Here is a 13,429-nt window from a genome sequence, read left to right on the forward strand (position 1 = left end):
TCATTCTAATGAATACTAAGATTCCTGTAAGAATGTGACCTCAAGCGACTTGATTACTGAGAGCACTTGTAGGAAAACATTTAAGTCCAATAATTAGCAAAATGATTCATTGTGTATCTCTGGATATTGGTGACTGTTTTACCTTCAATGTAAACAAGTGGGCAAGTCTTCACTGATGCCTTTTATGGCACCCAGCACCTTCCAAGGATCAATGGAATCATTGGGAAATGAACTATGCCGGAGACCAATTCCAGCATGACAGCAGGGCTGAATCTGGGAATGGCTGATGGCATTTCCCCAAACCTGAATAGGATACATTAAAATGACTGCTCAACTGCCAGACAGCTCAGGGCATTTTAATCTACATGTTATTGCCTCCTACTGGCCAAACACCTGAACAGCTGTAGGCTAATTCCCCCATCTGACAATGCTTGTGTATACCCTTTGATGTGTATATCTCTGCCTTGCCTCAGGACAAATTGTGTTAATAAAAAGCATGGAGTCCTAGGACTAGGAGAACTGAAGGCCTTAGAACTTAGATCTTAGCTCTTTCAGCTAGGCTCCTCTGACCCCCAGTGCCTTTCAAAGTTATGCTTCATCTCGGGACTCCTATTTAATCTACACACAGCCTTCTCCAGATTGCCGAACCCTTCTTAATGCTGGAACAAGAACCCCGGCAGAAGTATTTCTCCCCATCACATTCTGCCATGGTAGGACTCACTGGTGACCTAAACAGCCTGAACCACTGATCTGCCACTGAACCAGGGCTAAAGAATCTGAACATTGCTCTCGGGGAGACATCTTGGCGAAGCAGCAGCACATCCCTGCTCTCTGAGTCCCGCGATGCCACCCAAGGACGACAAGAAGAAGAAAGATGCTGGAAAGTCAGTCTAGAAAGACAAAGATCCTGTGAACAAGTCAGGGGCATGGCCAAAAAGAAGAAGTGGTCCAAAGGCAAAGTTCAGGACAAGCTCAATAACCTGGTCTTGTTTGACAAAGCCACATATGACAAACTCTGTAAGGAAGTTCCCAACTGCAAGCTTAAAACCCCAGCTGTCGTCTCTGAGAGGCTGAAGATTCACAGCTCCTTGGCCAGAGCAGTCCTCAGGAGCTCCTTAGTAAAGGACTTATTAGTCTCAAAGCACAGAGCTCAAGTGATTTACACCGGAAACACCAAAGGTGGGGACGCCCCCGCTGCTGGAGAAGATGCATGAACAACAGATCTCACCGGCTGTATATTTTGAAAAATAAGCCTTTATTAAATCAAAAGAAGAAGGAGAAGGAGGACGAGGAGGAGGAAGAAGAGGAGGAGAACGAGGAGGAGAAGGAGAATCTGAACATTGCTAGAGAAAAAAATTGCAAAATAAAGTTTGGAAATGATGAAGAGATTAAATTTTCAATCTGGGGAGCAGAAATGAGAAGGTATAAAGAAAAAGATTATAGGGATTGATTTTTTGTGTATGTGCTTTGTTTACTCCTGAGAACTTTGATTCATTGAAATGGCTAAAGGAAACGCTACAATTAAGAAAGAAATTATTAAAAAGCCAATGATCTCAATATGGTTATTTCCCATGGAGAAATCTCTTCAATATACTAAACTGTGAGTTCCTTGTCATGCACCTAAAAATAGTATGATACAATAAAATTGCTTTTCATGTGACTTGTGCATATATTTACAAAAGAAAGTCTACACAAATAATATTCATTTTGACTCAGCCGACAGCATGCACTGAAATCCTGTTCCCTAGAATCTCAACTTCTGTGTGCATATGAGATGTTGGATTTAGACTAAGCAGAGAAAATTAAACATTTCTTAATTAAAGAACCCAGAGTCAAGCCTAGAAAAATCCCTAATAGTGAGCAGGTTAGCATTTGAGAAATGCAGTACTTTCTAAATTAACTTGTAGGAGTGACCCTATATGATCAAGTCCAGACTCCTCAGCAGGGTGTGAGGCCCTTTACGATCTAGTCCTATCCAGTGGTCTAACCTTGTTATCTGGCCCTGCCCCCTGGTCCAACCTTACCGCCAGCCACGGTGACACCATCCCACCTACACTCACCCTCAAGCTATACTTCTGCTGAATATAGCAAAGGGGTTATTTCCATACTTCTATGCCTTTTCCACTTCTATTATCATCTAAAAAGAATAATACTCCTCTCCTTTGATTTGCAGATTTCTTCTTATCTTTCTCCCTGAATCAAAAATTGCTTCTGAATTTTTCCCTGATCTTTCCCTATTGTCTTACTAATTCATTTCCAGAGCTTCCCCTATATCCTTGCATGTGTTTCTATTAAAGCATTCATCCCCAGCCTCTATCACAGTGCCTGGCTTGAAACAAAACCAAAGAATCAGAACTGTGAGTAACAGTTTAGACATGTGATGCCTCTAAAGCAGTGGTTCTCAACCTGTGGGTCGCCAACCTGTGGGTCGTGACCCCTTTGAGGGTCGAACGACCCTTTCACAGGGGTTGCCTAAGACCATCGGAAAACACATATATAATTACATATTGTTTTTGTGATGAATCACTATGCTTTAATTATGTTCAATTTGTAACAATGAAATTGGGGGTCACCATAACATGAGGAACTGTATTAAAGGGTCGCGGCATTAGGAAGTTTGAGAACCACTACTCTAAAGTCTAGCAGCTATATCAAGAATCTATGCATCATCTATGAGAGTTTATAGCTCTCAGCAAATAGGGAAAGATGCAATTAAAGCGATCCACAATGCCAGGAATGGGGCTGAGGAATGACTACGATTATAGATAAGAAGGATGAAGTGGGCATCACTGAGAAGGTGGTTAGGGCATGTATTTGAAGGAGGTGAGGAAGTAAGGAAGAGCATATCCTAGTACATTGCAGAGTAAATGTGCCTGCCCCGGAGTGAGCAGGGTGAGGGCAGCACTGGGAACCACTGTAAGGACAATGGCTGTTCCCCTAAGGAAAATGGCCATCTTTGCACAATTTTGAGCAGAGAAATGTGAGATCAGGTTTGTTCATTAGGGATCACTACCGCTGGGCCAGGATAGAATCTAGAAGCAGGGTAGAAGATTGTTCTAACAATCCAACTGAGAGCAGGTGACAGCCTTGGAGGCAGAGCAGAGAAGGGGATGGAGTCTGGGAAATTGTGGCTCCAAAAAATTAAAAACAGTCTTAAATCTAGATTTTTATTTTCCAAGTAAAAACATCCTTGGGATATGGTCTCAAGAAATTTTCTAGTTCTGACCTAGACAAGCAATTTGGAAACTTGGCTGTGAGGCAAGTATTTTTGGAATACTACTGTATCTCCTATTTTCCTGTCAACTTCCTTCTCCACAATTATCTTTGACTATTTGCAGTTGTACATTTGACAGGGATGTGCAGGTTAAAAACAAAGGCTATTCCCATCGCACAGGCACCCAGGGATTGATTAATGCATGGATGGGGTAAGGCATATGCTCACATTTTTCAACCCCCACATGTAAATACCAAATGTCATCAGGTAACACTTTACCTCCTCCTACACCTCAGCTTTCCTAGGAAGGGTCAGCCAGTCCCTCCATGTATTTCTTGTAACTTAGATCTGGGCATGGAAGGCCATTCTTCTCAAACACTAGACAGGCAGTTGCTGCTTATGTATCATAGAGGTGAACCAAGGGAGGCATTGGTCATAGCTGTACATGGGTCAATAGTGACCTGAGATCCCCATACTCCCTGGAAATCCAAGATTTCAATAGTCCATAACACACACAAGCTCAGCAACAAGCCACTCATCCAGGTGAGAGCATAGGACAAGTACGCCAGGCCTTGGAGGTCAAGGAAGTTCAAATGTGACCTGGCCCACTGTTCATGTGACTTTGCCCAAGCCACTGAAACTCCTTGGTGTCTCTCATCTGTACAGTGGGGCTAATGTGGAGCTGTGAGGATTACAGGAGAGAAAGAACAGAGACTACTTAGTATAGGGCTAGGGCCAGCTAAGTCCTTGGTTTATGGAAAGAGTTATTCATTAACTACGTGGAACTATTCAGGGAGCTTAAATGTTCATTTCTGCGCAAATGTACTTTTTTAAGAAGTCCATTAAATTGGCAAAAGAACAAAGTGTGTGCTCTTTGGCCTTCTGGAAGAACAATTCTATTAGCACTAAAAAGTAACCTCTGAATTCTAGCCAACATTTTAACTTTTCATACAGATCACTGGAGGCCAGCAATAAGTCCTGGACCGATAGTTATCTTTGCAGAGAATTCCAGCCAGCTGAACGGGAGAGAATGTCCCTATGATAAAGTTAACAACTCCTCTTCCTTTCCATTAGAAGGCAAGATCGATGGGAATAAAATTAGTGGCACTTTGATAAAAGAAGCTCAAAACCCTACCCTGTATCATGACAGGGAGAGGATGGCAAATATGGATCTTCCATCTCCACAAAGATGTCAAAATGCATGTTAGTGATTGAGAAGCTCAGGCCAAGCATGCAAACTAAGTGAAGAATATTAAATGATATGGCATTTGCCAAATCTATCCTTAATTATCCTGGGGGGAAATACCAAAGCTACTTCCAAAAGGAAAAGAAAGTTAATCATGACCTTCATCAGTTACACAAAAGTATCGGGAGTATTTCATTGGGAATAAAAGTACACATCGATGGTTTCATACATTTCAGATCCTTAGAAATTGTATTTTTGGGATAAACTTCTTGGGAAGGTTGAGTACATAGACCTAGTCTCTAAAGGACAATTCTTTTCCATCGTCTCTATCCAATTATTCCTATAAACTTTCTTCTGAAACAAACCCAAACAGTGAATTATTTTAAATCCAGAATAAGAGAGAGGCTTCTGCGGTTAAAAGGTATATAGATGAAGCTTGTGGTGTCACATTCCACTGGGACCACTTTCTAAAGTTTTCTAAGTTAAAGGTTACGAGAAGCAGCTGCATTTTGGCATTGAGTAATCATGAATTTACTTTTTGAAATACCTCTAAGTATTTTACTATAAAAGATGAGTAAAATGTGGAAATGTACAATTTTAAAATAATGTGGTAAAGGATGTGGCATCACTGAGCTTGTGCCGATCGTATAATAACAATTAGTGGCTTCAGGACTGGAGATGTGTATACATGTATTCATTCCATTTATTTCTATGGAGAAGCCCACAGCCCATGTGTGGAAAAGTAAACTCTCCAGAATACTGTCTCTAATCTACTTATAATTTCTGGCAGCTCTCAGGAAAAAATACCCACTTATTTCTTTCTGTTCTCTCAGTGTTCTCTCTCTCTCTCTCTCTCTCTCTCTCTCTCTCTCTCTCATTGCTTACCTCAAAAGCTCTGTTGTCTCTGTTATTCTGAACAATCTCCATAAAATTACCCACTAGATTTCCAGGAAAGAGGCTGAACCCATTCTGAGTTCATTTAGAGATTCACAGACTCTGAGGGAAAGAAAAGCATGAACACAATTTTTAATTTCCATGCCACTGACATTACAGATCCCAAATGTAGCAACAAAATGAACTAATGCTAAAAGAAACACTAGACTTTAAAGAGTGTACGCAGTTCCTAACAAGTTCATAATGGCCAAGTTATCTATTTTAGCTAACATTTTTTAAATTTTCATAGAGAATGATTTGTAAATATTATTCCAGCTTTCTTTATTACCATTGCAGATTTTTAAAATTAATTTCACATAAATTATGATACTAAAGACTGTAAAAGTGTTTTTGTATTATTGTGAATTAAACACCACAGTAAGAATGAGAAATTGAAACAAGGAATTTGGTAACTTCTCCTCTTTCATTTCTAATTTTGTTTATTTGAGACCTTTCTCTTTTCTCCTTAGTGAGTCTAGCCAGAGGTTTGTCAAATTTATTAATCTTTTCAAAGAACCAGCTCTTTGTTGCATTAATATTTTTTATTTAAAAAAAGAACAAATTTGGCATTTTTGTGATCAATATGAACTAAATGGCAATTACATAAACTAGGACCACTTATATAATTACATCTTTATTACTGAACTGACTGGATTTATACAGACAATTTGTGACATCTGGCCTTAAACGGATAATGGCAGCATTTTCCCTAAATGCTTTGCATACTGCCAGTCACCGGGGCTCTTTCTGGTACTTGTCACTCCCTTCCGGTTCTCACACAACGCTCCCTCTGCAATGTTCTCAAATTGCTACAAATGCCTTTTTGCTCCCCGCTTTTTAGATTTCCGCATCACTGATTAAATGAACTAATTCCTCTAAATTGCTCAAAATGGGGCCTGACACAGAATACAAATTTAATAAAAATTTCCTCTTACTACTATCATCGCTGCTACCATTCAGACCCATTTGCCACCACTTACGATTTTGTAGAAGTATGTTTCAAAAATTTGGAGCATGCTATACTTAGGGCTGTAGTTGCCATGTTTTAGCCTCCTTTCATATTTTACTTTCTTTCCATTAAAAGAAACATCAAAGGAAATAAATTTCCATTATTATTTTAGACATTCAGTCCTCATATATGGAAAAATATGATTTAATTCTTGTATACAATGTAAGTGTATTTATGTGTCTATACATTCATTTTATATTAGCAGTGCATAGGAAAAAATCTGATAAAAGAATGGACACCAGATTGTTAACAATGATTACCTTTAAGGTTGGGGATGTCTTTACTTTTTAAGCAACAGAGTTCTGTAAAAACTTTAATGTTTCAGTAGTTTGTATATTTTGTAATCACAAAAACAATGAGAATTTTAAGAGACTTGATTCTCTTTCCAGTTATACTGGTCAATACAATCCAAATTCCCTTTAGACACCAACACTACTGTGTGTGTGTGTGTCTACAAATAGCACAGAGCCCAAACCCCATGCAAGAACAATGCAGAGATAGTTGGGAAGAATTAACAGTATTGTCCATCTTGCCTGAAGCCTTTACCATCCTAACCCTGTTGTTTGTGAAGTCTTGCTCCCCGAGACTCCCAGGGGGCCTTGAGCACTTGGTCTCATCATTTAGACCCAGATCCTGCCTCTCTCCCAATGGGCTGAGTGTTTGAAAGTGGACCATGATGTTGGACCTTGGATGTTTCCCCATGCACTTGGCTCCCTCCTTTAGCCCTCAGGCATTTATGGGAACATCCCTCACTAGCTTCGGCCTCATGGTGGAAACACAAACCCTGAATCAATTTTGCAGAAAAGAGCTTTTCTGGAAATGTGGCTAAATGCTCAGGGGAAAAGCGGGAATAACCTGCAGCATTCATACTTTATTTAAATGTCTGAAGCCTGAAAAATGCCTGACATGAATTGGAAATGCTACCCCTTGACCAAAACCAGCCAAGGCATCATTCAGGTTATAGACATTAAATTATATAAAGATGGAAGAACAGCCAGCCATTGCCTGGTATCCAGATAGTCTACAATGCCATGAAAAAGAATTAAAGCTAACTGGTAAAAGTAGAATAATAAAGGTAATGTGAGGGCATTTTCTTAATCTCCCCAAAAAGAGACAATTAGGTGGAGTGGGACCCACCTCAGCAGATTAAACATAGTGATGGGGGATGAGTCATGGGAAGGCTACCCCAAAGTAGCAGGGGCGTCTCCAAAAATGGTCAAATCTGCTTCACTATGTGAAATTTGTCCCTAAAAGCCACAACCCAGAGGGAAGAAAATTTGTTGACAACCTAGGCTCCCTCCTGAAACCTGCTTCACAGTAGATAAGCATTGGGCAAGAGGCACAAGACAATCATCAAGAAAAGTTCTATCACTCACACCTTGAAAAATTCAAAGGTCAGGTCACGAATTACCAGCAAGTATTTGTGGTGAAGAGATCTCTGCATTTAACTTTTCTAAACTTGTTCTAGGTCACAAACCTTGAATCCAATGAAACGCTTGACAACTACACGCGAACATTCAAATTTGCACTCAGCTTCAGAGACCTCACAGACCTCCTGTTGCCTATGGATCGGAGGTAAGAACCTTTGAAATAGAAGCTAAATCCCTTTGTGGAAAGTTAAAGCTGGGTGAGAAAATATCCTTTCACATTTACCATACAGAAACATGGAATTGTTGATACAGAATTTTAAAACACTTAGAAAAACACAGGAAAAAGATGGCCTTTACTAGTGCCTCATTAGATGGAGGGGTGACTCATCCTTAGAACAACTCATATCTCATAGCTCTACCTTGAAAAGTTCCTAGCCAATGAAAATAATCATGGTAGTCAAAGTAAGAGTCATTGACTGTGAACATACCACATGCCAGGTCTCAGGCACAGAAACTATTATTTAACAATTACTGAAAATTGTAGTGGCCATTTTAAGTAAGTTAATACATTGAGCTTAGGAGAAACTCGCTCGGTATATATATCAAGTACTCCAGTTAGCTATTACAAGCAGGAAGTACTAATGTGCTGGTGGGTTTATATAAAAACTCCCACCGGGACACCTGACACCACCCTTCCCTGAAAAGCCATCAATCCACCCAAAGCATGAGAACCAAATACAGTAGCCACTCCTCACCCCTACCTATGGTTTCACTTTCTGAGGTTTCAGTTACCATGGACAATCCCAGTCTGAATATGTTAAATGGAAAATTCCAGAAATCAACATTTCATAAGTTTTAAAACACACAATATTTTTGAGAAATGTGATGAAATCTTGACCCATCCCACCTGGGGCCTGAATCATCACTTTGTCCATTGTATCCACAATGTGTGTACTCCCCACCTATTACTTAGTACCTGTAGATTATCAGATTAACTGCCCAGGTATCCCAGTGCTTGTGGTCAGTAACCCTTATTTTACCTAATAATGGCCCCAAAGCTCAAGAGTAGTGATGCTGGCAATTTGGATGTGCCAAAGAGAAGCTGTAAAGGGCTCCCTTTAAGTGAGAAGGTGGGTACAATGCAATGAGATATTTTGTGTCTGTGAAAGAGAGAAACTACATTTACACAACTTTCATTACAGTATATTGTTGTAATTACCCCATTCTATTTTATTATTAGTTATTGTTGTTGATCTCTTACTATGCTTCATTTATAAATTAAACTTTATCCTAGGTATGTATGCACAGGGAAAAAAACACCTATGGGGTCAGGTACTATCAATGTTTCAAGCATCCATTTTGGATCTTGGAAGGTCTTCCATGTGGATAATGGGGGCTGGGGGACCTCCTCTATGCTCCTTAAATATTGTGGGTAAGACTGACCAGAAACTACATTTAGAATAAACATCTAAAAGATGCTGAAACCTGGGATTGAACCAGGGACCTTTAGATCTTCAGTCTAACGCTCTCCCAACTGAGCTATTTCAGCTTACTTAGGTAGCTCCTACATAACTGTAATGGAATAACAGATGTTTTACAATAACAACAACAAAAAAAGTTCACTATTCAGGTTTGGCTGGAGATAGGTACTTAACAAATATTATAGAAGTCTTTGTTTATAAGCTAGAAGCAATACATAATTTTACTGTTCTCGGTTATGTTTTAACTGCCCTGCAATCTGTTTTTCCCATTTAAAAATAAATCATGGACATTTTTCACATCGAAAGGAAAAAAAAGATGACCTTTGTTGGCATTTTGATTCTGATATATGACTAATTTCTAGAAAAATGACAGCATGGTCCACCTAAATATTTAATGAAATATCAATTTTTCATGAAAGCAATGTTCTATGGATCCACAAACGTAGCCAGGATTAGAAACAAGCTGAAGACTAAAGCTCCAAGGAGCTCACTAAGGGGAAATGACAGACACAGAAAATATGAACAAGGAAACTTGAACAAGAAAGATAAAGTAAACTGGAAAGTTTTGTGATAGCACAATAGGGCTCCAAACATGTCAATCCCCTAATCTCACACATTCCCTCCCAGGATGTTAGACTGCCTGGCCAAGAGAATTAAGGTTGCAGATTCTTTTACCCTATAAGTTTAAAATCCTATAAACTCCATAAATATGGAAGGTCAGGCTGTAGCTAAATTCCAGTATTGGCTTAAATTAGATTTTATATTATTTAAAATAAAGACTGACTAACACCATTTTTCATTGTCAGACACATGTCTCCCTTTTTTTAGGTAGAACCTGTGCAGTGGAAGAACTGAGCCACTCATTTCCCTGGGCCTCAGTTTCTTCACCTGTAAAATGGTGACAACACCTGTTATGGGTTGAATCATGCCCCCTGCCTGCCCTGCCCCCTCCCCCCCCGCCCCCAATTCAGATGTGGAAGTTCCTCAGAATGTTACTTGAAGAGATTATTAAGTTAAAATGAGGCTGCTGGCAGTGCCCTCGGCGGTCCCAGATCTATCTCTTGGCTTCAACAGTGTTTGGATGGAACAGACCCAGGGGCCCCCTTCTTCCAGCCTCCGCCACTCTCCTGCGTCCTATCCAGTCACCACTTCAGAACCACCTCGGGCCCAGCCAACACACCGTTTTTTTCTACCTTAACTCCTTATTGCCAAACAGCCACGCGCTCCCAAATTCGTCAGAATTATTCCCCCCCCCCCCCCCCTCAGGTGGAGGCAGCCGTCAACCGCCTGGCCAGCCCGCCTCTGCGGGCCTCGCACACCCACCTCTCTCCGGGCTTCTGTTTCCACCGCGACAACGTGGCTCTCGAGGGCGCGGCCGCTTCTCCGCGAGTTGACAGCGCGGTGGCCACATTCTCTTCCAGGACGTGCTGAAGCCTCCCAAGGTGAGGGGGCAAAACTCAGGACGCCAGGGAAGCCGCCTGGTCTTGGAGAGGAGCCTGACCCAGGCCCTTTTGGAGCTGCAGTCCCTGGGCTCTGCCTGCGCAGACCCTCTGCTCCGTGACTTCCGGGAAAACCACTTCCGGGTGAAACTCACCAAAAAGATGGGCGACACCTGACTCGCCTCCGCAGGCAGCCGACGCCAGGCTGGGCTGGGCTGCATGAGTATCTCTTGGAAAGGCTCACCCTCAAGCATGACTAGGAGCCTGTGGAGCCCAGTGGCCTTTGAGGGGCCCCTCTGCATTCCCCTGGTGTCTCTGGCTTATACCTGAGTCTCTCCCTGAAACTACTAGCCATTCTTTTAACCACCCTGAAACCCTCTCCCATGCATTGGACCAAATGAAACAATAAAGCTTTTTGCAGGAAAAATAAATAAATAAATAAATAAATAAATAAATAAATAAAAGCTGCTAAGGTGGGGCCTTAATCCAATCTAACTGGTGTTCTTATGAGAGGAAGAGACACCAGATGCTCCTGCACCGAGGGACGTCCATTCAAGGAAAAGGCAGCAAGATGGTGGCCGTCTGCAAGCCAAGGAGAGGCCTGACTCAGGTCCTCCCAGGACGGCCCTAAGAGGAAGCCAGCCCTGCCCACACCTTGATGGAGGACTTCCAGCCTCCAGAACTGTGAGAAAATACATTTCTGCTGGTTAAGGCTCCCACTCTGTGCTATTTTGTTATGGCGACGCTAGAAAACCAATACACTACCCAATTGACAGGGTAAGTATGTAAGAAATTCAGAGTAAATAAGGAGATTAAACAAGGTCATAGATGCCAAAAGCACTAGGTAGAGATCCAGGGGTAATGTTATTGGGTGTAATATAGAGATGATGAACCAAGATAGAATTCTAATTTTTTAAATTACTTTTTAAATATCAAGGATTGAATCTTTATTAATCTCTTTGTTTTGCCCAGTAAATTTTTATAGAAGAAAAGAAGCACACTTCTTCCCCAAATGTAAACCTCCTAATTAATATTGCAAGTAGTTTGGGGACAACATTTTCCAAAGGGCCAGAGTCATTTGTCTGAAATCATCCAGAAATTGGGGGTCTGATAATTGGATAATCACTGCAGTTTTGACTTCTTTCTATAGCAGTTTGGTAGGAAAATATATCTTTTTAAGAATAAAACATTGCTGAGTAGGCACAGAGTCATTTCCAAACATTTCTTTGAAACATGAAACCAAAGCATTCTGAGTCAGGAGACCTTCAAGTTGTGAATACCGGACTCTAGAATTCAAGAGGCCCAACCCTTTAAATGAAAACTTAAAAGACAGAAATATTTTTAGCAAGCCTCTGAATACTAAGAAAAAACAGCTTTTACCAAAATAAGTCAGAATTGAAGGTTGAGGGTTTTTAAGACAAATCCCCTGAAATCTGTCACATTTTCTTGAATAGCTTTGCTCTTACAGGCCTATTTCCTCAGGATAAGCCACAGTGGGTTTACACTGAATAATAACCACTGTGTTAGGTTTCTCTTCAAATTATCTTTCCTTTCAAATGTACCCAGAGGTTCACTCCTCCTATGTGGTTCTCCATTTCCTTTATCCCCAAAGCCAAGTGCAGCGTCGGCTGTAGGATGAAAGGATCTGGGGCTTTAACTTCTCAGTTATGACCATTTTGTCTATGGAATTAATTCACAGCACATCAAGTATTAGAAATTCTCATGTTCAGTTATTAATAAACACTCTTCACAAAGCTCGCCTCCATCTGCCTCAAATTCCTGTTCAGGCTCCTCAAGTGCAACAGTCCACTGACTGCAGGGATGTCCTGGGAGACGAGGCCAGTTTGCTCCAGGCTCATCCAGGCAGCAGTCCCTGTGAGAGATGAGACTTGCAGGAAAGACACCGCCGGCTGCAGTCTTGAGCCTTGCTCAGAGTGACGGCTCACACTAGGGACACAGCTGCCATGGCCCCATTTGCTTCCCTGCCCAGGCCCTGAGACCCTGGCTCCATAACCCTGCAGGTTCAGCAGGTCCTCCTGGCCCAGGTGGTCAGGCTGTGACCCCGACTCCAAGACCAGAACTACAGGACAGACCAGAACTGTCTGGGCTTCAGGGCCTCAGCTGCAAAGTTTGAACCACATGACCATTCCCCAACCTGAGCTGGAATCTGATTCAAAGTTCAGATACACTTCATGCTGGGAGGTTTCAGATTTCTCCAGAATATAATTTACTCCTAGAAAGGAGAAAACATGCTTTTTCAAGGCTGTTATTTACTATTATTGGTTTCTAACCTCCCTGTGGCTTTGCCCTAATAGGTTTGGTCATGGTGAACATGACATAGTTATGACTTTAATATCATGTCCTTCACGCAGTGAAGCAAACTGTCCATTGGCTTTGGATTACATTCTTAACCCCTGTGATCCATTTTAAACCTTACTGCAAACATCTCTGAGCTTCATTCAGTTCCCATTGCTCTGAATTGGACAAAATGTTATCTATAAATTAACCCCTGCCAGGTCCAACTTCTAGGATTCCCTAGGGCAGTGGTTCTCAACCTTCTGGCCCTTCAAATATAGTTCCTCATATTGTTACCCAACCATAAAATTATTTTCATTGCTACTTCATAACTGTAATGTTGCTACTGTTATGAATCATAATGTAAATATCTGATATGCAGGATGGTCTTAGGCGACCCCTGTGAAAGGGCTGTTTGACCACCAAAGGGGTCGCGACCCACAGGTTGAGAACCGCTGCAAGAGCTGCCATAACCCTGGTTTCCAATACATCAAGTCAAGTG

At 41.3% G+C, this 13,429-nt stretch overlaps 1 non-coding gene and 1 pseudogene across 1 annotated transcript; one reads left to right on the forward strand and one right to left on the reverse strand.

Moving 5' to 3' along the window:
• Nucleotides 1-806: 806 nt before the first annotated feature.
• Nucleotides 807-1,269, forward strand: LOC118662019 (annotated as a pseudogene).
• A 7,919-nt stretch (nt 1,270-9,188) lies between these two features.
• On the reverse strand, nt 9,189-9,261 carry TRNAF-GAA. The gene has a single exon. It is a non-coding gene; the product is annotated as a tRNA-Phe (tRNA).
• Between the last annotated feature and the right edge of the window lie 4,168 nt (nt 9,262-13,429).

Source organism: Myotis myotis, unplaced genomic scaffold, assembly GCF_014108235.1.
Source record: "Myotis myotis isolate mMyoMyo1 unplaced genomic scaffold, mMyoMyo1.p scaffold_m19_p_8, whole genome shotgun sequence".
NCBI classification, from domain to species: Eukaryota; Metazoa; Chordata; class Mammalia; order Chiroptera; family Vespertilionidae; genus Myotis; species Myotis myotis.